We start from the raw sequence: 20,706 nt of genomic DNA on the forward strand, positions 1-20,706 counted from the left end.
TACCCTAAGACACAAACAAACACACAAAAACAACTCTTTTTGGGTTTTTAAAACAAATTTTTAAAATTTTTATGTAGTTTTCGGATTTTTACTTCAAAATACACTAAAACACATCAAAACTGCTCAAAAACACTTAAAAACAGCAAGGAACAAGTCTTCAAGTTTAGGGTGATAAAATCCCACGAATTTGCATCTAAAACACTTAGTTACCCCCCCCCACACTTAAATCAAACATTGTCCTCAATGTTTCAAGCATAAAACCACACTAAACAAAAAGAAACACACAAACAGCAACTAAACAACTAAATAGGCAGATTCGAAATAAATAACAAAGGGAAGAGTTTAGGAACGCAAATCTGGAATTGGAGTGATTCCTTGGTCTTCCTTTGTTGAATTGCATGGGTTGCCTCCCAAGTAGCGCTTTCTTTTACGTCGTACAGCCGGACGAAAAGCCCATTCATTCTCCATTTGTGCCCACGGCACCCAAAGAAATATCATCCACGGTTTGTTCAACAAAGCTCTCATAATATGGCTTCAAACGGTGTCCGTTCACTTGGAATTCATGACCTGTTTTGAGACTTTGAATCTGGATGGCACCATAAGAAGATATGTTAGTAATAACAAACGGTCCAATCCACTTAGAACGTAACTTACCGGGAAACAAACGTAAACGGGAATTGAACAATAGCACTTTCTGCCCAATTGAGAATGATTTCCCACGGATCATGTTGTCATGGAAAGCTTTGGTCTTTTGCTTGTAAATGCTTGCATTATCGTACGCCTCAAGCCGTATCTCATCAAGCTCATTCAATTGCAATCTCCTTTGACTTCCTGCTTCCTCGAGGTTCATGTTAAATCTCTTAATGGCCCAAAGTGCTTTGTGCTCCAATTCAACAGGAAGATGGCACGCCTTGCCATAGACAAGTCGGAAGGGGGACATCCCAATGGGGGTTTTGTACGCCGTACGATATGCCCAAAGTGCGTCATCAAGTCGTAAGTTCCAATCCTTCCTCGTTGGCCCAACGGTCTTCTCAAGTATTTGCTTGATCTCCCGGTTGGAAACCTCGGCTTGCCCATTAGTCTGAGGATGGTAAGGTGTAGAAACCTTATGGGTGACACTGTATTTTCTCAATAACGCTTCAATAGTCCGATTGCAAAAGTGTGACCCTCCGTCACTAATGATCACTCGTGGCATTCCGAACCTTGCAAAAATGTTAGTTCTAATAAAATCTGCAACCACCTTAGAATCATTAGTCCGGGTGGCCTTGGCTTCCACCCACTTTGACACATAATCAACCGCAAGCAAAATATATGTAAAACCATACGAAGAAGGAAAAGGACCCATAAAATCAATACCCCAAACATCAAAAATTTCAACATTTAGGATAGAAACCTGCGGCATTTGGTCCCTAGCACTAATACCACCCATTCGTTGGCATTTATCACATGTTAAGCAAAAAGTTTTAGCATCTTTAAAAATACTCGGCCAATAAAATCCACATTGTAACACCTTAAGGGCTGTGCGTTGTGTACCAAAGTGCCCTCCACATGCATATGTGTGACAAAAACTCAAAATTGAATGACATTCAGAATCGTGCACACAACGACGTATAATCTGATCGGGGCAAAATTTCCATAAGTACGGATCATCCCACACATAAAACCGTGCATCATGCCTAAGTTTATCACGTTGGTGCCTAGTGAACTCACTTGGAATACGTTTTGACACCAAAAAATTAACAATATCGGCATACCAAGGTGCACTAACCTTAATGGACAGCAATTGTTCATCGGGGAATGTCTCCAAAATCGGCACCAACTCCTCATTATGCACCATTCGGCTTAGGTGGTCAGCCACCACGTTCTCACTTCCCTTCTTGTCCCGAATCTCTATGTCGAACTCTTGAAGTAATAATATCCATCGAATTAGCCGTGGCTTGGCCTCCTTTTTGGTGAGCAAGTACTTCAGAGCTGCATGATCAGTGAAAACAATTACTTTAGTTCCAATTAAATATGATCGAAATTTATCTAAAGCAAAGACAACGGCAAGAAGTTCTTTTTCCGTAGTGGAGTAGTTCAATTGTGCATCGTTCAACGTCCGTGAGGCGTAGTAAATGACATGCGGCCTCTTGTCCTTTCTTTGTCCTAAAACAGCTCCTAAAGCATAGTCGGACGCATCACACATGAGCTCGAAAGGTAGACTCCAATCCGGTGGAACAATGATGGGTGCCGTGGTCAACAACTCCTTGAGTCGGTTGAATGATGCCGTGCACTCCTTGGTGAATTCAAACGCCACTTCTTTTTGTAGGAGTCGGCAAAGAGGTTGTGCTATCTTCGAGAAATCTTTAATAAACCTACGATAAAATCCTGCATGGCCAAGAAACGAACGAACCTCTCTAACCGAAGTCGGAGAGGGTAAGTGACGTACAAGATCTATTTTCGCCTTATCAACCTCAATACCCTTTTCAGAGATTATATGACCTAAAACGATACCTTGTTTAACCATAAAATGACACTTTTCCCAATTAAGTACAAGGTTAGTTTCAACACAACGTTTTAGGATCACACTTAGATTATGCAAACAACTATCAAACGAATCACCAAATACGCTAAAATCATCCATAAACACTTCAATTATCTTTTCTACATGATCAGAAAATATGCTCATCATACATCTTTGAAATGTAGCAGGTGCATTACATAAACCAAAAGGCATGCGACGATATGCAAATGTTCCAAACGGGCATGTAAAAGTGGTTTTTTCTTGGTCCTCGGGTGAAATAACAATTTGATTATAACCAGAATAACCATCAAGAAAACAATAAAAAGCATAACCCGCTAACCTCTCAAGCATTTGGTCAATGAACGGCAATGGGAAGTGGTCCTTCCTCGTGGTGGTGTTTAGCTTCCTATAGTCAATGCACACCCTCCAACCGGTTTGAATACGTTGAGGGACAAGCTCATTCTCGGCATTAGCTACCACCGTCACTCCGGATTTCTTTGGCACGCATTGAACGGGCGAAACCCACTTACTATCCGAGATTGGATAGATAACCCCACAATCTAGAAGCTTTATGATCTCCTTTTTCACTACTTCCATCATCGGAGGGTTAAGACGGCGTTGAGCCTCTCTAGTTGGTTTGGCCCCCTCCTCAAGAAATATGTGATGCATACAAGTTGTAGGGCTTATACCTTTAATATCGGCCAATGTCCAACCTAGGGCAGATTTGAACTCCTTCAAAACTCGAAGCAACTTCTCCTCCTCTTGTGCCGTGAGGGAGGAGGAAATAATGGCAGGTAGTGTTTCATTTTCTCCCAAGAAAATGTACTTCAAATGGCTTGGCAAAGGCTTGAGTTCAAGGATAGGTGCCTGAATTATGGATGGAAGTAATTTGTTAGTCGAAATGGGAATGGACTCACGGGTAGTATACTTACCATCAAGCTTAGGTGAGGACTCAAGGGCAGCCACAACTTCAAGTAATTCCTCACTAGGGGGCACGGCATGGGATGACTCATGTATGCCGTGGGCATGCAAGCAATCTGCCCCCTTTGTTTTGAGCTCCATGCCTCGTGTAATGACTTTTTCAAGCGCATCGTCATTTAAATCGTCGAGATATCCCTGCGCCAAAGAGTCAATTATATCAATAGAAAAGCATGAATGGTCCTCACTAGGGTATTTAATGGAATCAGAAAGATTAAAATTAACAACTTCCCCATCGAATTCCATGGACAAAGTTCCACTATACACGTCAATCTTCGTCCGGGCCGTCTTCATGAATGGCCTTCCAAGTAGAATGGGCAGCGAAGGAGCATGGTCCGATTCATCCATTTCAAGGACATAGAAATCCGCCGGAAAAACTAAATGATTAACCTGCACAAGAACATCTTCCAAAACTCCCTTTGGATAGGCGTTAGATCTATCGGCCAATTGTATTATTACCCCATCATTTTTCAATGCTCCTAAGTTCATAGATGCATAAATGGAATATGGCATAACATTTATAGACGCACCTAAATCAAGCATGGCAGATTCAAATCTAGTATTCCCAATGACACAAGGAATGGTAAAGCTACCTGGATCTTTGCATTTGGGAGGTAGTTTGCGTTGCAAGATGGCGGACACATTCTCACCTACCTTTACCACTTCCTTAGTTGACATCCTCTTCCTAGTGGTACACAACTCTTTCAAGAACTTAGCATACCTCGGAACTTGCTTGATTGCATCTAACAAAGGTATGTTAACTTGAACTTTCCTAAAGGTTTCAAGGATATCCTTTTCTGCCTCTTCTTTCTTCGTTTGCATGAACCTACTAGGAAAAGGCACATTTGAAGGGAAAACATTAGTATGAACTGAATTGGACACATTCTTACCTTTGTGGGACGAATTGGGCAGATTTGGGACATTAGGAACTTGCGGCAAAGGTGGAACTACCTTTGCCGTGGGCAACCTTGATTCCTCCTCTTCCATTTGCAAAATTTCATCCTCGTTATGACCTGTTTTTGATGTAGGACCTGCCCCAACTTCCTTACCACTTCTTAGGGTGATTGCTTTTGCACTTTCGAAACCTCCCTTCGGATTTGGAATGGTGGAACTAGGGAGTTGTCCGGGATCTCGAAACTTACCTACAAACTCGGCAATCTGCCCAATTTGTTTCTCAAGTTGATCCACCCTTTTATCTTGATTTTGCATAGCCTTAGCTTGATCTTCCTGCCCATTAGACAACTTAGTTAGTATCTTAAGAAGTGCATCATTGTCAAGAGACGTACCTGAGGCACTTGGGCCGGATTGGGCTTGATTTTGGGGTGGGCCGTAGGTTTTGGAAAAGAACCCCGGGGGTTGTTGCCTAAAGCCTCCTTGGTTCTGAGGTTGCTGGGGATCCCTCCACTTGAAATTTGGGTGATCTCTCCAACCGGGATTATATGTGTTTGAATATGGATCGTTCCTTGGTTGGTTTTGCCCTTGAAACCCAATTGCATGAGCGCTTTCCCATCCACCATTTTCAATCAACTGTGGACATTTTTCAGAGACATGTCCTTGGATGGAACATACGCCACATACAATTGGTCCTTGCATCTTCATGCCCTCGGCCATCTGAGACACAAGAGAAGTAAGATTAGCCAATTGTGAATGAAGATCGGAAGTCGAACTTACCTCATGTACTTGGTGCCGTGGGGGTCCTCTTTGGCCTACACCCTCGTACTGTTGAGCGTTCAACGCTCTATTAGCAATCAAGACCTTGGCAGCCATGGGTGTTTTATCCACCAATGCTCCCCCCGCCGAAGCATCAAGCATTTGACGTTCTAGAGGTAGGAGACCCTCGTAGAAGTATTGCAACAGTAACTCCTCCTTCATCTGATGCTGTGGACAAGAAGCAACAAGTGATTTAAATCGTTCATAATATGTAGGAAAAGACTCACCTTCTTCTTGCTGAATTCCGCTTATCTTTTTGCGGAGGAGGATGATGCGAGAAGTTGGAAAGAACTTCTCCAAGTACGCTCTCTTCATACTCTCCCAAGAAGTGACAGTGCCGGGAGCTAACTCATATAACCAATCCTTGGCTTTATCCATCAAAGAGAATGGAAAAGCCTTCATCTTCAAGATATTTCCGTCAACATTGACGGGAGTCATACTAGAGCAAACTACTTCAAATTCTTTCAAATGTTTGTTAGGATCTTCCATGGACAAGCCATGGTATTTAGGAATATGATGAAGCAAACTTGACTTTAATTCAAACTCATCCGTCTTACCTTGGGCAGCCATGGGGTATTGAATGCACAAGGGTGCGGCATTATCCAAACCCGAGGCGGAAAGCTCCTTGAGTGTACGATTGTCCATGGCCATGCCTTGGACTTCTTCAAATATCCCTGCCGTGGCCTCCTCCTCCTCTTCTTGTACGTTTTCTTCAAGGTCAGATTCGGAGTTGGGTGGATGGTGTTCTTGCTGGTTTCTAGCTCTTCTTAACTTCCTCTCAAAATCGTCGTCAAAATCCAAGATGTTTGCACGAATCGGTTGAGAGCTTCTAGTCATACATTAGTACCTACGAAACAAGAAACAAAATTAGGTCAGAAACTTAAACAAAGTCAGAAACAAAGTGAAATAAAAGAAACAAAAACAATCCAAGGGATTAGCAAAATTGCTAATCCCCGGCAACGGCGCCAAAAATTTGATGCGAAATAAATAAGCACACAAATTAAACCCTCTTTTTGTCAAATTGTAGCAAAGATGTAAGTAGGGATCGTTCTAGACCGGGGATTAGGAGGGATTGCTAAATGCTTGGAAACTGACTTAAACACTCAAAAACAAAGTTAAAAACACTAAACTAGACTCAAAGAATGCAAAAGTAAAGGTTAAAACACTTAAACAAACCTAAAACTCAAAACAGCAACTAGAAGGCTCAAAACTGCCTAAAAACCACTTTCTGGGCAGTTTTGAGCACCTACACTAATTTGGACGAAATTTGATGAAAACTTGAATCAAAATACTTAGAAACACAAATCAAAACACTTTCTAACTAATCTAAGACTTCAAATTAAAGGGGGATTTGTTTTGGACGAAAATTTAACACAAAACAGAAACTTGAAACTAAACAGATTGTAAAAACGATTTTGGTGAAATAGATGGATAAAAGGCTAGTTAGGAGGTTCTTCTCCACACATGTCACACTTGCAAACAAAACGATTTTCAGTTGTTCTTCCGATAAACTATGAATACTCAACGCCCCAAGTTAACCGTGAATTGCACTAATTAACCCTCAGTTTTTCCAGAATTTATCAAGTTGGATGATTGCATACGACAACTCAAAACATTCCCTACAAGTTCCCTACATGAATTGCATAATAGAGATACAAGCAAGAATCATTACGTTCTATGAAAAACATAAGCATTGACGAAGCATTTGTTACTATGAATTGCATGAAACTTATGCTAAGAATTCATTCAACGCGATCGTTTCAAGCGATCTTCACTACTTGTGATTATAAGATTGTAACTATTAGGTGAAACTCCCTCATAATCTAGCATCATATTCATGCATGAAAATTAAGCGTGCACTCTCAATCAACATACACAAATAAGTTATCAATCAAATAGATGAACGAATTGAATCCATAACTCATGAAATAACAACTGAATGTAATCGAATCAAATTGCAAGCATGTACATGGTTTCGAATCACCCCCCAACTAAGGGGGTTTAGTTCCTCATACTCACAACACAAAGTTTATTGAATTGAAACATCGAAGACATAAGAAAGATTACACCTAAAATGCCAAAGAAGTCCACTTTGAATTCTGCACAGAAAGCTCCTCTTTCTTCTTCTCCTTGTTGCGGCAGAGTTGGTTTAGGGGGTTTTTGGACGGTTTTGGATGACTTTGGATGAGGGAGAAGGGTGGAAAACTATCTAGGATAGGTTTAGGGCACGGCTAGGAAGGTTTGGGGTCAGAAAATATGGATTTGGGTGTAGGTTGGGCTCGGCAAAGGTGAGGGACAGGTTCTGGCGTGAATGGAGTTGCTGGATATGTTTTTGGTTTTTAGAAGGGAGTTAGGATGGTAGGGTGGTGCGGCAAGGTGTGGGAAAGAGTTATGGAGGTGTGGAATGGTGTCTAAAGGTGGAGGATGGTGGCTGGAATGGATCAAAGGCTGCGGCAAGATGTGGTTTTGGTGATGGTGGCTGCGGCAAGGTGGGGAAAGGGGGAGATGATTTTCTGATTTTATGGAGAGGGGAGAAGATGAACGGCAAGGTGGTAAAAACACAAATATATAAGCGCCTAAAACCCTAATGAAATCAGATTAGACAACAATGGGCTAGGGTTTGTACGGCACTTAAGTGAACATGGGCTAGGGTTTGTAAAATAGGCTTCTAGGAAGGAAATGTGCGGCTTGGGTTTAGGAGAATTGGGTTAGGGTTTAACATGGCAGAATTTAGATAATTAGGCCCTAGGGTACGGCAGAGGATAAAGGTCCACAAGGAATTTGGGTTTAGGTCATCTAAAAGCCCAACGCCGAGAATAGAAACTCTCGAAATTAGAAACCTCCAAGAATAGAAACTTCCAACTTTAGAAACTTTGGTTGCCAATTCCGATTTAGGAAAGATCAACCCAAAATGGAAACTTTTAGGCTTAGCTTTCCTACTTCAAGTAGGAAACCTCAAATCATCAACTCTTCAATTCCATCCCAACCTTGCGTTCCAAGCATATCCTTTTCAATTCAAGCTCACTTTTTGCTCCAAAAGCTCCAAATTGCATCATTTCATGTAATACGTCCGCTAAACCTGAATACACAAGAAAGTAGCTTAAAAGACTACTTTAACGAAGAAAACATAACAAAGATGCATAAGAACTAGCTAACTAAGGCGCATAAATATGCTCCTATCATGTACATTTGACTCCTAATAAGATTTTGATGTTTTAAGTACTCATCCTTATTGTGACATCCCACATCGCCCAGGGGAGTGGATTCTCTATGCCTTATATGTATATTCTCATCTCTACCTAGCACGAGGCCTTTTAAGAGCTCACTGGCTTCGTGTTCCGTAGGAACTCCGAACTTAAGTGAGAAAAGGGTCAGACCATTCCCAGGATTGGTGACCCACCGGGAAGTTCTGCTCGCGTGAGTTCCCAGAAACAAAATCGTGAGGGCGTGGTTGGGGCCCAAACTGGACAATATCGTGCTACGGTGGAGTCGAGCCTGGGATATGGTGGGGGCCCAGGCCGGGATGTGACAATTTGATATCAGAGCCAATCCCTGGCTAGAAGTGTGTCGACGAGGACGTCGGGCCCCTAATGGGGGTGGATTGTGACATCCTACATTGCCAAAAGGAGATGATCCTCTATGCCTTATATGTATATTCCCATCTCTACCTAGTACGAGGCTTTTTGGGAGCTCATTGGCTTTTTGTTCCGTAGGAACTCCAAACTTAAGCGAGAAAGAGGCCAGAGCATTCCCAGGATAGGTGACCCATTAGGAAGTTCGTGAGTTCCCAGAAACAAAACCGTGAAGGCGTGGTTAGGGCCCAAACCAGACAATATCGTGCTACGGTGGAGTCGAGCCCAGGATATGGTGGGAGCCCAGGCCGGGATGTGACAATTTGATATCAGAGCCAATCCCTGGCTGAAAGTGTGCCGACGAGGACGTCGGGCCCCTAAGAGGGGTGGATTGTGACATCCCACATTGCCCAAGGGAGTTTATCCTCTATGCCTTATATGTATATTCCCATCTCTACATAGCATGAGGCCTTTTGGGAGCTCATTGGCTTCGTGTTCCGTAGGAACTCCGAACTTAAGCGAGAAAGGGGGTAGAGCATTCTCAAGATGGGTGACCCATTAGGAAGTTCTGCTCACTTAAGCTCCCAAAGCGGACAATATCGTGCTACAGTGGAGTCGAGGCTGGGATATGGTGGGGGCCTGGGCCAGGATGTGACAATTGTGCATAAATGTGATTTGACGCTGTGGCGCTCAGGTAAGTACCAGGTGAGTTGTAGATTTTTTATGTGAATTGATGATTATGTGAAATGTGTTGAGAGCTCATAAACCTGCACCCCGGTGTTAGTGCTCCCGCCTATGGTTAGGCCACAGTCCTTCACATGATGTTCACCTCCCGTACCATACGCTTACCTTGGATCCAAGTTAGGTGCACAATCTTGTCGTACAGACCACTATAGGTGGTTTAGACTCGTAGGTGACCTGCGATTATTCGCACATTCTTCGAGTGATCATAGAACTAGAGCGTATTTATTTACTCCCAGTCCTGTTGTATAGACCACTATATATGGTTCCGACTCGTAGGTGACCCGCGATTATTCGCACAGTCTTCACGTGATCGTAACAGTAGAGCACATTTATTTACACCCAATCCTGTCGTACAAACAACTATAGGTGGTTCCGACTCGTGTGCAGGCATACTTGTTAAGTTATACATTCAAGCGTACATGCCACTTTAGATGGATCTGGCTGATATGTTATTTCTCATAAGTTAATTCACCTGAGTTACTTATTCAATTATTTGAGATATTTGGTATGGCATACTTTTGAATATTACTATTCTGAGCATGGTTTTGAGATTTGTATATATTCTCTTTTCTGGGAAATTATACAGGTTTTACGGCGAGGGGTTACTATCTTTGATGTTGAAATGGTTTCAGAAACCTTTGTTTTTGCCCACTCACACTTTCTGTTTTGCACCCCTCCAGGTTTTCGGTAGGAGTGCGTATTGGTGGCTTACGAGGATTTGACGGAGGTTCTGACATCGTGCTTCTAAAGTGGACAATATCGTGCTACGGTGGAGTTAAGCTTGGGATATGGTAGGGGCCTAGACCGGGATGTGACACTTATGGTCCTATTAGCGCATTACATGTGTTTATTTCCATGGCCATTTGATTTTATTCATCCCAAAAACAGCCCAAATGCACTCCAAATAAAAAAAACAGTGTACTTTGATTCCTAATGAGCTTTTGATCTTTTGAGTACTCATTCTTATGGTCCTAGTAGTGCATTATATGTGTTATATTAAGTTCCAATGAGTGTCAAATAAATGGTCGTTTGTTTTTATTAATGCTGAAAACAGTCCAATGCACTCCAAATATCATAATTATGTACTTTCAACACCCAATAGGCATTTGATCTTTGATCACTCATTCTTATCATCTTGGCAGTGCAATATATGTGTTCATCATTTTATGTTCTAACGGGTGTCAACGCACAACTGTTTGTTCTTATTAATGCCGAAAATATTCCAAATGTACTCCAAATATAAGAATTGTTTACTTTTGACTCCCAATAAGCTTTTGATATTTTGAGTACTCATTCTTATTGTGAGATTCCATATTTTTATAACATTATTTGGAGATATTGGAGTGAATTGTAGATGTTTACTACATGTCAATCATGTTTGCCGTTATGCATGTTGCAAGCTAAGTGACTTCATGCTTACAATTACATGACTAAGCTTTATAGCTTAGCCAAGTGGAGAGGAGATGGCTTTGGATTTGCTTACAAAGGACATGTGTGTATGTGACTCATGAAGTTTAAGCAGGAGGTGGCCATTTGTGAGAAGACAAAAGTGCTTAGTGAGCACTCTACATAGTGACTATGTGAAGGTACATAGGTGGATGTATCTTCTGGTTTTTCCATGCAATTGACACCTTGCATAATTAGTGACTAAGCTTTTAAGTTGGAAGGATTAAGGTGCAAGTGTCATTGAGGTTTCAAACAATAGACAAGTGTGTTTGTGACTCATAGTTTTACAAGTAGAAGCTGTCAAAGTAACAAGAAAGGTTATCCAATATGGAGTTTATGCCACCCATTTCATCCAATGAGAAATAAGAGATTTCATATCACTTCACCTATAAATAGGAGAAGCACCACCTTAGTTTCAAGTGCAGTAATTATATAGTTGAGAATTAGGTGAGCTTAATGTATGATAATGGCATACAATGCATGGAATTGTTCAAGTAGAGAAAGATTCCACGTAGAGAGATTAGAAAATAAAAGAGAGTAGAAGAAATATATGGTGTTAGAAGAGATCAAGGAGCTTCCTCAAGTACGTGGAGCTTAACTATCCTGGTAGTGACATAGATCTTTATTTTAGCTTTGGAATCGAGGTATTGGTGAGGAATATTGCTTGCTTGGCTTGGAGACTAGGTAGGGGGATCCTCACTTACACTAGTTATGGAATTTTGTGAATGTATGTATATGTAAATATACGAATGCCTGTGAAAGCTGCATATATTTTGCTGTGATAAAACCATGAGGAAAAATGGTTTTGTTTTATATCATGATATGCATGTTGTTTTATGCTACAAATTAAAGTGATGACTTGAGAGTGAACGGGGCATACCGACCGCCTTGGGTTTTGATCCCCTAAACCTCCAGAGGGGCTACTACAAAGGGATTAGTACCGCTACCTTTCTAGGAGAGGTACTTGGATATCTAAGGGTAGAGCATTAAAGGACACTCTTGCTACACCTTACAATAAGTATATTCGTTCAGAGTTGGTTCAGGTAAAGGGGTAATTGGTCATTGGACCGGTCATCAGAAATGTAGTGATTTATTGGGATCCTTATTTTCTTTTTAAAAGGAAACTGTGTGAGCATACAATCTATTTTCAAAACTAAACAAAGCTTTAGTTGTGCATCAATCATTTTCCAATAGTATATATAATGTTGTATACTATTTTCAAAACTAGCTAGGGTCGATTCCCTGAGGGGGAGCGATGAACATTTGTAATGCTCACCCCTACTTTATTACAGGACCGGTGCACCTACAAATAGAGGATCTGGACTAAAGTCGGGACAAGTGTTGTTTGTTACTTGTCAACTTCTTAATCGCTCATTGATTTTCCACGGGTTTTTGTTTGTACATATGCTTGATTCCCTCCGTCTTGAAGGAATCTTTTGTAGCTATCTTTTGAATACCCATTCTTATGGTACTATTAGCGCATTATGTGTGTTCATATTTTTATGTTTGAACGGGTGTCAACACACACCCGTTTGTTTTTATTAATTCGGAAGACAATGCAAATGCACTCCCAATAATAATAATAATAAAAAAACTGCTTATTTTTTACTCCCAATAAGCTTGTGATCTTTTGAGTACTTATTCTTTTGGTCCTAGTAGCCCATTGTATGTGTGTATTTTCTGAAGTTTCAATGTGTGTCAAACGCACAGTTGTTTCTTTTTATTAATGCCGAAAACAGTCCAAATGCACTCCAAATTTCATAACTATGTACTTTGGACACCCAATAAGCTTTTGATGTTTTGAGTACTTATTCATATGGTCCTAGTAGTGCATTATATGTATTCATCTTTTTAAGTTTGAATGGGTGTCAATGCATGCCCATTTGTTTTTATTAATGTCGAAAATTGTCCAAATGCACCCCAAATACAATAACTGTGTAGTTTTGACTCCCAATGTGCTTTTGATCTTTTCAGTACTCATTCTTATGATCCTATTAGTCATTATATGTATTTATTTTCTTATGTTCCAATGGGTGTCCAGCGCACGGTCGTTTATTGATACTACACAGTATATAGCTAATCTAACAAAACCAATTAATTTGTGTATTGAATTACAAATCGGGAGGAATCGAAACACCAAATAACTTCGAAAAAGGAAGTTATCCTATAGATGATGTATTCATGCATGTTCGAAATGCAAATGATAGTATTTATTCTTATGTGAATGGGAATGAGAAACAAGAGATACTTTTTTCTTAAAATATGGACAAATGGAAGTTTAACTCCTAAAGAAGCACTTCATGAAGCCTCCTGGAATTTGATGAATCTATTTATTCCTTTTTTACATGCAAAAGAAGAAAACTTACATTTAGAAAATAATCAATGCAAAGTGATTTTACCCCACTTTACTTGTCATGATAGATTGGCTAAAAAAAGGATAAATAATAAAGAAATCGCATTTAAATATATTTTTATTGACTAATCAGAATTGCTCCCCAAGGTCTATAATTGCCTGAAAAGGTCCAATATACATACATTATTGAATCAAAAAGTCAAGAACATCTTATTAATAACACCTTTTAATAACAGTCAAGAAGATCTTAAGAAAATTAAACATTTTCGCATAGAAGATGTCAAACATATATTGAACATTTTAGAAATAAAAAAGCATTCCGAATAAATTTTTATGAGTAATTAAATTTTTTTTTCTTTTTCTCTTTCTAAAGTTTTGTCTAAATAGATAAAAATTGGTTTTGAATCTTGAATCTTTAGAACAATCCATATCTTCCGAATATATATATTTGGGGAAAATTCACTTCGAAATGACTATTCCTTAGATACACATGTCATAATATAATATTTTTTTTCTTTCACAATAAAAAAGACTTAAAGTTAAGGACTTATCAATAGGTAGTATTGCTCCAATACCCAACTGACACACCCCAATCCGGAACGTCCATTAGGACTCCAAATTGAGCTGTGCTGGCTGACATCAGGAAGGTGAAAAAGCCATAAAGTGTGATGGTGTGGGAAAACGTGAATAAATTTAAACCTAAGACTGCCTAAGTACCAGAGTGCGCCGGTGAGCGGGAATGAACCCACTTCACACGTGACATTAGAGCATAAGTAAGTACAGTAGAGTGGATAAGGATTATACCCTTAGAAGTAGCCACATATCCTGAGATTTGCCAAGAATCCTCGTCGATACGAACTTTCAGCAATTAAAACCTGGAGGGGCACAAAATAGAAAGTGTGAGTGGGCTTTTGGTTTTCAGTATATATATATATATATACACTTGGTATTTATCCCAGAAAACTTACTTAAATGGTTTTATATTTTGAAATACCATGTCAAATGCTCTCTATGTTTGATTATGCATTAGTATGGTTATATATATTGTTGCTTGATGTTGCGGACGCTCAGGTAAGCTTCAGGTGAGTATATTGATGGTAGTGATGGTAGTGAGTGTAATTGTGTTAAGATGTATTTAGAGCTTATTATCCTGCACCTCGGTGTTAGTGCTCTGCCTGAGGTTAGGGCCTAACCTTCACGTGATCATTCACCTCCCACACCACACTTTCACCTTGGATCCAAGGCAGGTGCCAGCCTGTCGTACAGATCACATTAGGTGATTCTGACTTGTAGGTGACTTGCGATACTTCGCACAGCCTTCACGTGATCGTAGCAGTTGAGCGTATTTATTTACACCTAGCATGTCGTACAGACCACATTAGGTGGTTCCGACTTGTGTGCAGGATTTGATTGATGAGTTATGGTCCCAGCCGTACATGTTACTTTAGGTGACTCCGGTTGGTATACTATTTCATATTGGTTTATTCCACCTGGCTTACTTATTTCTTACTAAAATTTGACATGGTATATTTGTAGAATTGTTATTTCGAATACGGTTTTGAGATATAAACATGCATTCTATTTTCTGGGAAGTATACAGGTTTTACGGTGAGGAGTTATTACCTTTGATAATTGAAATGGTTTTTTAAATCCATCATGGGATGTTCTCGTGTGAGTTCCCAGAAACAAAACCGTGAGGGCATGGTCGGGGCCCAAAGCGGACAATATCGTGCTATAGCGGAGTTGAGCCAGGGATGTGGTGGAGGCCCAGGCCGGGATGTGACACAACCAAAGGGCTACTACAGTACCAATCAAAAGGACAGTTGTTGCTACGGGATGACAAAATGGATTTTGGAATTGATTAACATTCACAATCTGATAGGAGCATATTTATGCGACTTAGTTAGCATGTTTTCTTGCATTTTCATAGCTAGTTTCTACTTATTATAGTGTTTTAATCTATTTTCGTGTGTTTGTAGGTCCAAATGACAAAGTTGGCAAGAAAGTGCATTTTGGAGCATTTTAGAGCAGTTTTGGGCCAAGAATGGATAGCACATGCATGGAGCAAGGTGGATGGACGTTTTTGAAATTCAAAGATGCAAAGGAATGTGCTAAAGAGTTGAAGAAATAAATCCAAGACAAAGAAGATAAGGAATTAGCTCAAAAGAAGGAACATTATCCAAAACCTTATCCAACCATATCTTATCCAAACTTAGCTTATCTTATCTTATCCTTGCCTAATCTAGCTTTATCCTATCTTATCTTACCCAAATCAGTTTGTGTCTTAATTCCAGCCATTTATGGGGAATAATTATGCATTTAAAATACATATTTCAGGATCTAGAACGCCAAGTCATTCTCCTATTTGTGTGCCGCATCCCTTAAGCTTTCCAGAAGACATATCCCTTGTCCTACAAATCTAGCGCCTCCTCCTCTTCTAGAAGCTTGAGAACCTGCAATCCTTTTCCCTTTGGATTTCTGCCAAACCCTAGTCCTTTTCCCTTAGGATTGTGCAATCTTTTTCCTTTCCTAAATTATGCATAACCCTAGCTATAAATATACATCTCTGCCGCATAATTCAGACCACCCAATGCACCCATATATTCAGATACAATTGAGAGATTTCAGAGAGTTCAAAGGTGTACTTGCGTGGAGGAATGAGAAGGAGGAACTTTGTGCCGTGGCTTGCAATCCAAGGAGGGTTCGAAATCTGCCATTGGAGATGCTGGGACATTTCTGGTTCTTTCTATCCTTAGATTTATTTCAATATTGCTTTTAATTTGGTTTTATGTTTTCAAAGACATGAGGAACTAATTTCTTTATAGTTGGAGGTGAATTCGAAGCCATGATTATATGCTTTATATGAATTGATTACATCCAGTCATTGTTTCTTGAGTCTTGAATGTGATTTGCTTATCTGAGTTATTAAAACTTGTTTATGTATGTTGATTGAGGATGCATACTTAATTTGCTTGCATAAACTTGATGGTAGAGTATAAGGGAGTTTCACCTAATCGTTATGAACTTATATTCACAAGTAGTAAAAGTCACTAGTCATGATTGTGTTAAGTGAATCCTAAGCAGGAGTATCATGCTTTTCATAGTTACGAATGCCTCGTCAATACTTATGATTTGCAATGAACTTAATGACCTTTGATATGTCTTTGTATCATGCTTTTCATAGTTAGGGAACTTGATAAGGATAATTTGTTTGTGATGCATATCCCGTTCAATTCAATGAAATAAGGAAAATATGATGGTTAATTTGTGTTGTCATAGTTAACTTGGGGTGTTGTCATTCATTGTCTAAGGGAACAATACTGGAAATTGGTTTATATGCATATGTCATGTGTGGAGAAGGATCCTCTGGCTAAGTTTTCACCATTCAAATCACCTAATTTACTTTGTTTTGCAATCTGTTTAGTTTAGTTAAATTTCGTCAAAATCAATCCCCTTTTAATTAAGTGTCTTAGATTAGTTAGAAAAGTGTTTAAATCTGTCCAATTTAGTATTTTGAGTCTTACTAGTCTTAAATTCGTCCAAATAACTCCCTAGAGTCTGTTTTGAGTCTTTTTAACTTAGTTTTGCTGTTTTGAGTAGTTTGAGTCAGTTTTAAGTCTTAAGTGTCTAGTTTTGTGTTTTTGAGTCTAGTTGAGTGTTTCTAAGTCTAGTTTGGTATTTTTGAGTAATATTTGTGTAGATTAGCAACCCTAGTTAATCCCCGGTCTAGAACGATCCCTACTTACATCTTTGCTACAATTGTCAACAATAGGGTTTAATTTGTGTCAAGTAATTTTCACATCACAGTCCAAATGCACTCCAAATATCACAAATGTGTACGTTTGACTCCCAACAAGCTTTTGATCTTTTGAGTACTCATTCTTGTGGTCCTAGTTTCACATTATATGTGTTTATTTTCTTAAGTTCCAATGGGTATCAAACACATGGTTGTTTGCTTTTGTTAATGCCGAAAACAATCCAAATATCAAAACAATGTACTTTTCACTCCCAAATACTTTTGTCTTTTGAGTACTCATTCTTATGGTTCTATTAGCACATTATATGTGTTTATTTCTTAATCTCTAGCGGGTGTCAAACGCACAATTGTTTGTTTTAATAAATGCCGGAAAGAATCCAAATGCACTCCAAACATCATAACTGTGTAAGTTTGACTCCCAATAAGCATTTCATCTTTGAGGTACTCATTCCTATGGTCCTAGTAAGGCATTATAGATGTTTATTTGCTTAAGTTCCAAAGCATGTCAATCCAAATAAAAAAATTGTACACTTTTGACACCCAATAAGCTTTTGATCTTTTCAATATTCATTCTTAAAGCCCTAGTATTGAATTATATGTGTTTATTTTCTTAAGTTCCAATGGGTATCAAATGCATAGTCATTTATTTTTATTAATGCCGAAAACAGTCTAAATGTACTCCAAATATAAGAACTGTTTACTTTTGACTTCCAATAAGCTTTCGATCTTTTGATTACTCATTCTTATGGTCCTAGTATCGCATTATATGTGTTTATTTTCTTAAGTTCCAATGGGTGTCAAATGCACAGTCGTTTGTTTTTATTAATGCCAAAAACAATCCAAATGTACTCCAAATATAAGAACTGTTTACTTTTGACTCCCAAGAACCTTTTGATCTTTTTAGCACTCATTCTTATGGTCCCAATGTTGGATTTATCCAATATAAATCAACCTTAAGTGGTCTACTACATGTAATAGGAATGTAATATTGGAGAATAATGTTGATTGTGATTTAATCTCTTAAAGATATTAATTCTATATAAGGTATCTAATATTGGAAATAGGATTGATGGAATCCTTAATAATATATGATTATGATATTTTACTTGAGAGCCAAAAAAGGAGAGTTTTAGTTTTCCCTTATGGACGGAATCTAAGACTTTTTGGCTAGTATATAAACACCGGTCTCTGCTAACCCTAGACACGACAACTAAGGCTTCCCATAGAGCATTGTCATAAAGCTAGGAGTTTACAGAAGAGTTGGAGTTTCTGTTTGTGACGGCAAACATAAAGATTGGAGTTTTATCGATCACGTCTTGCTTGCATGGCTGCTGTATCTTCAATAACTACCATTGGAATCAGGTAAGTCACTCCTTCGTTTGTGTTTTAATTGTATAACCTTATAAGGCTTACACCCAGTAGTGCATTATATGTGTTTATATGCTTAAACTCCAATTGGTGTCAAACGCATGCTCATTTGTTTTTAGTAATGCTGAAAACAGTTCAAATGCACATTTGATCGCCAATAAGATTTTGATCTTCTGAGTACTCAGAGCCATTGGTTATATAATTAAGACCTATTAAGTTTGAAGTTTGATTATATAAAATTTTCATGAATTCCGGTTTTGATCTTACATCCACATTGCGATTGCACTTGGCAACACCATCACGCCGAACCTCCATGAAATCTGCATAACTTTTCCTGCATATAATTGCATGTACACGGCAACACCACCGTGTTGGATTAATTAGTGGAATTTGAGGATTATTAATAGGTTGTATAACCTTTCTGTTTTAATCAAGAATATCTTGTAATAATCTTATGGCATGAATCTAGGGAAACTTTATAAAGAATAGCAGAAAGTCGTGGTTCAATCCTATAATCAAATAGGAATTTGGAGAAGCATATAAATATATGTATATCGTGCTATTATGTAAAGGTGTTTTTGCTATTATTTTCTTTTGATCCTATAAATTGAAAGTGTTAGTTAAATATAAAAATCAAAGATGGCTGCTTGGTTAAGAGGTTGTCGGTGTGGCGACGCTGTCGTCCCAGTGTAGAGGCTCATATGGCTGACTCCGATGTGTACGTATACATAGGAAGACACATTCCCAAAGAGAGAATGAGATCGACTTAATGCAGCTTATCTTCCACACCATCTTTAATGCCTCGCATTTGGGTCACAAGCCCACGTTATTGTATATATTTACCTAGTTAAATATAAAAGGTATGGATAAAATCAAAGACTGAACCAGTTGGTTGCTTCTGCAACAGTATGACTAATATATACAAATATAATTTCAAGTTGTGTATATATTTACATTTATTCTAACCTTGCACTGGAGAAATTTTTGAGATCCATGTACATCAGCAACTTCGATGGGGAGGTTCATATATACCGGCATATGAAGGAATTGATGTATGGAATGAAAAAATACAGTGGAAAAGACATGAAGGCATTCACATATGGATGTGAAGGTTCATATATATACATTGGCATATGAAATCTTGGTATAACCTTTCCTTTTGGTCTCCTTGTTTAAACAAGTGCTTTACAGTTTCTTTTAACTAGCAGCAGATCGTTAAGTAATTTTTGCTCCAAATGTTAAAGTTTTAGATGAGGGCTCTTTGACGAATAGACCAAATCTGTGGAAATTAGTATGTTTGGGAAAAGTTGAATTTTTAAGGCATACCTATAAGCATACATATAAATGTGCATATATATCTTGTTTGTTCATGGCTATTTTGTTAGTAGTACATGAGTGAGCCTATTGGCTGCTCCCAGCAGCTCCAGTCACTACTTCCAGGGTGGAAAGGCAACAAGGGGACACTAAGCACCCCTCGAATGTCTCATGGATAGGTTTTTGGAAATACTTCTTAAACTCCAAATCTTTATTGCCTCTGATTTCCATTTGAATAAGAACTAATATTGTTTGCCATGAATTGCAATTGCATAAGTGCCAACAATTGTTTGATCAAGCTAAGTATACGTAATTTTCTAAAGCCAATTATGTATCTAGAAGTTCACATTGCATGTGTAAAATTATCATGACACTAGTATCTAAATGGTATGTATATGGTAGACATGAGGAGAAGCATATGTAAAAATGCATAAATTAATTTATTGTTTGAGACTATATTTTGTAAAAATAGTCTGGGTGTTTCAGCATTAGTACAAGAGTAAGTCTATTGCTCTGTTTTTCATGGGTAATAATCAAAAGGGACATATGGCATGTTTTATTAAAGGGATTGGGTTGTCCTATATTGCTTTAAGCTTGAGATGATCTTATATAAAGACATAAATGTGTTGATTAGTAATGCAATATACTAGCACTTAAGTTTCATGGGGATTAATTCAAGTACGGTTTATAATGATATTAACTCCATACGGAATTTGCATGACTAATCAAATTAGTTTTGTCCACAATTTTGCTTTCCTATCTCAGTATAGTCATTTAATTGTCCATGACTAAGGATTGACTGAGAAGGATAGAAAGTGTAACATCCCACATCGCCCAGGGGAGTGATCCTTAAATGTATATTCTCATCCTTACCTAGCACGAGGCATTTTGGGAGCTCACTGGCTTCGGGTTCCGTCGAAACTCCGAAGTTATGCGAGAAGGCGGCCAGAGCACTCCCATG

The sequence above is a fragment of the Malus domestica genome, chromosome 01 (genome assembly GCF_042453785.1).
Source record: "Malus domestica chromosome 01, GDT2T_hap1".
Classification (NCBI taxonomy): domain Eukaryota; kingdom Viridiplantae; phylum Streptophyta; class Magnoliopsida; order Rosales; family Rosaceae; genus Malus; species Malus domestica.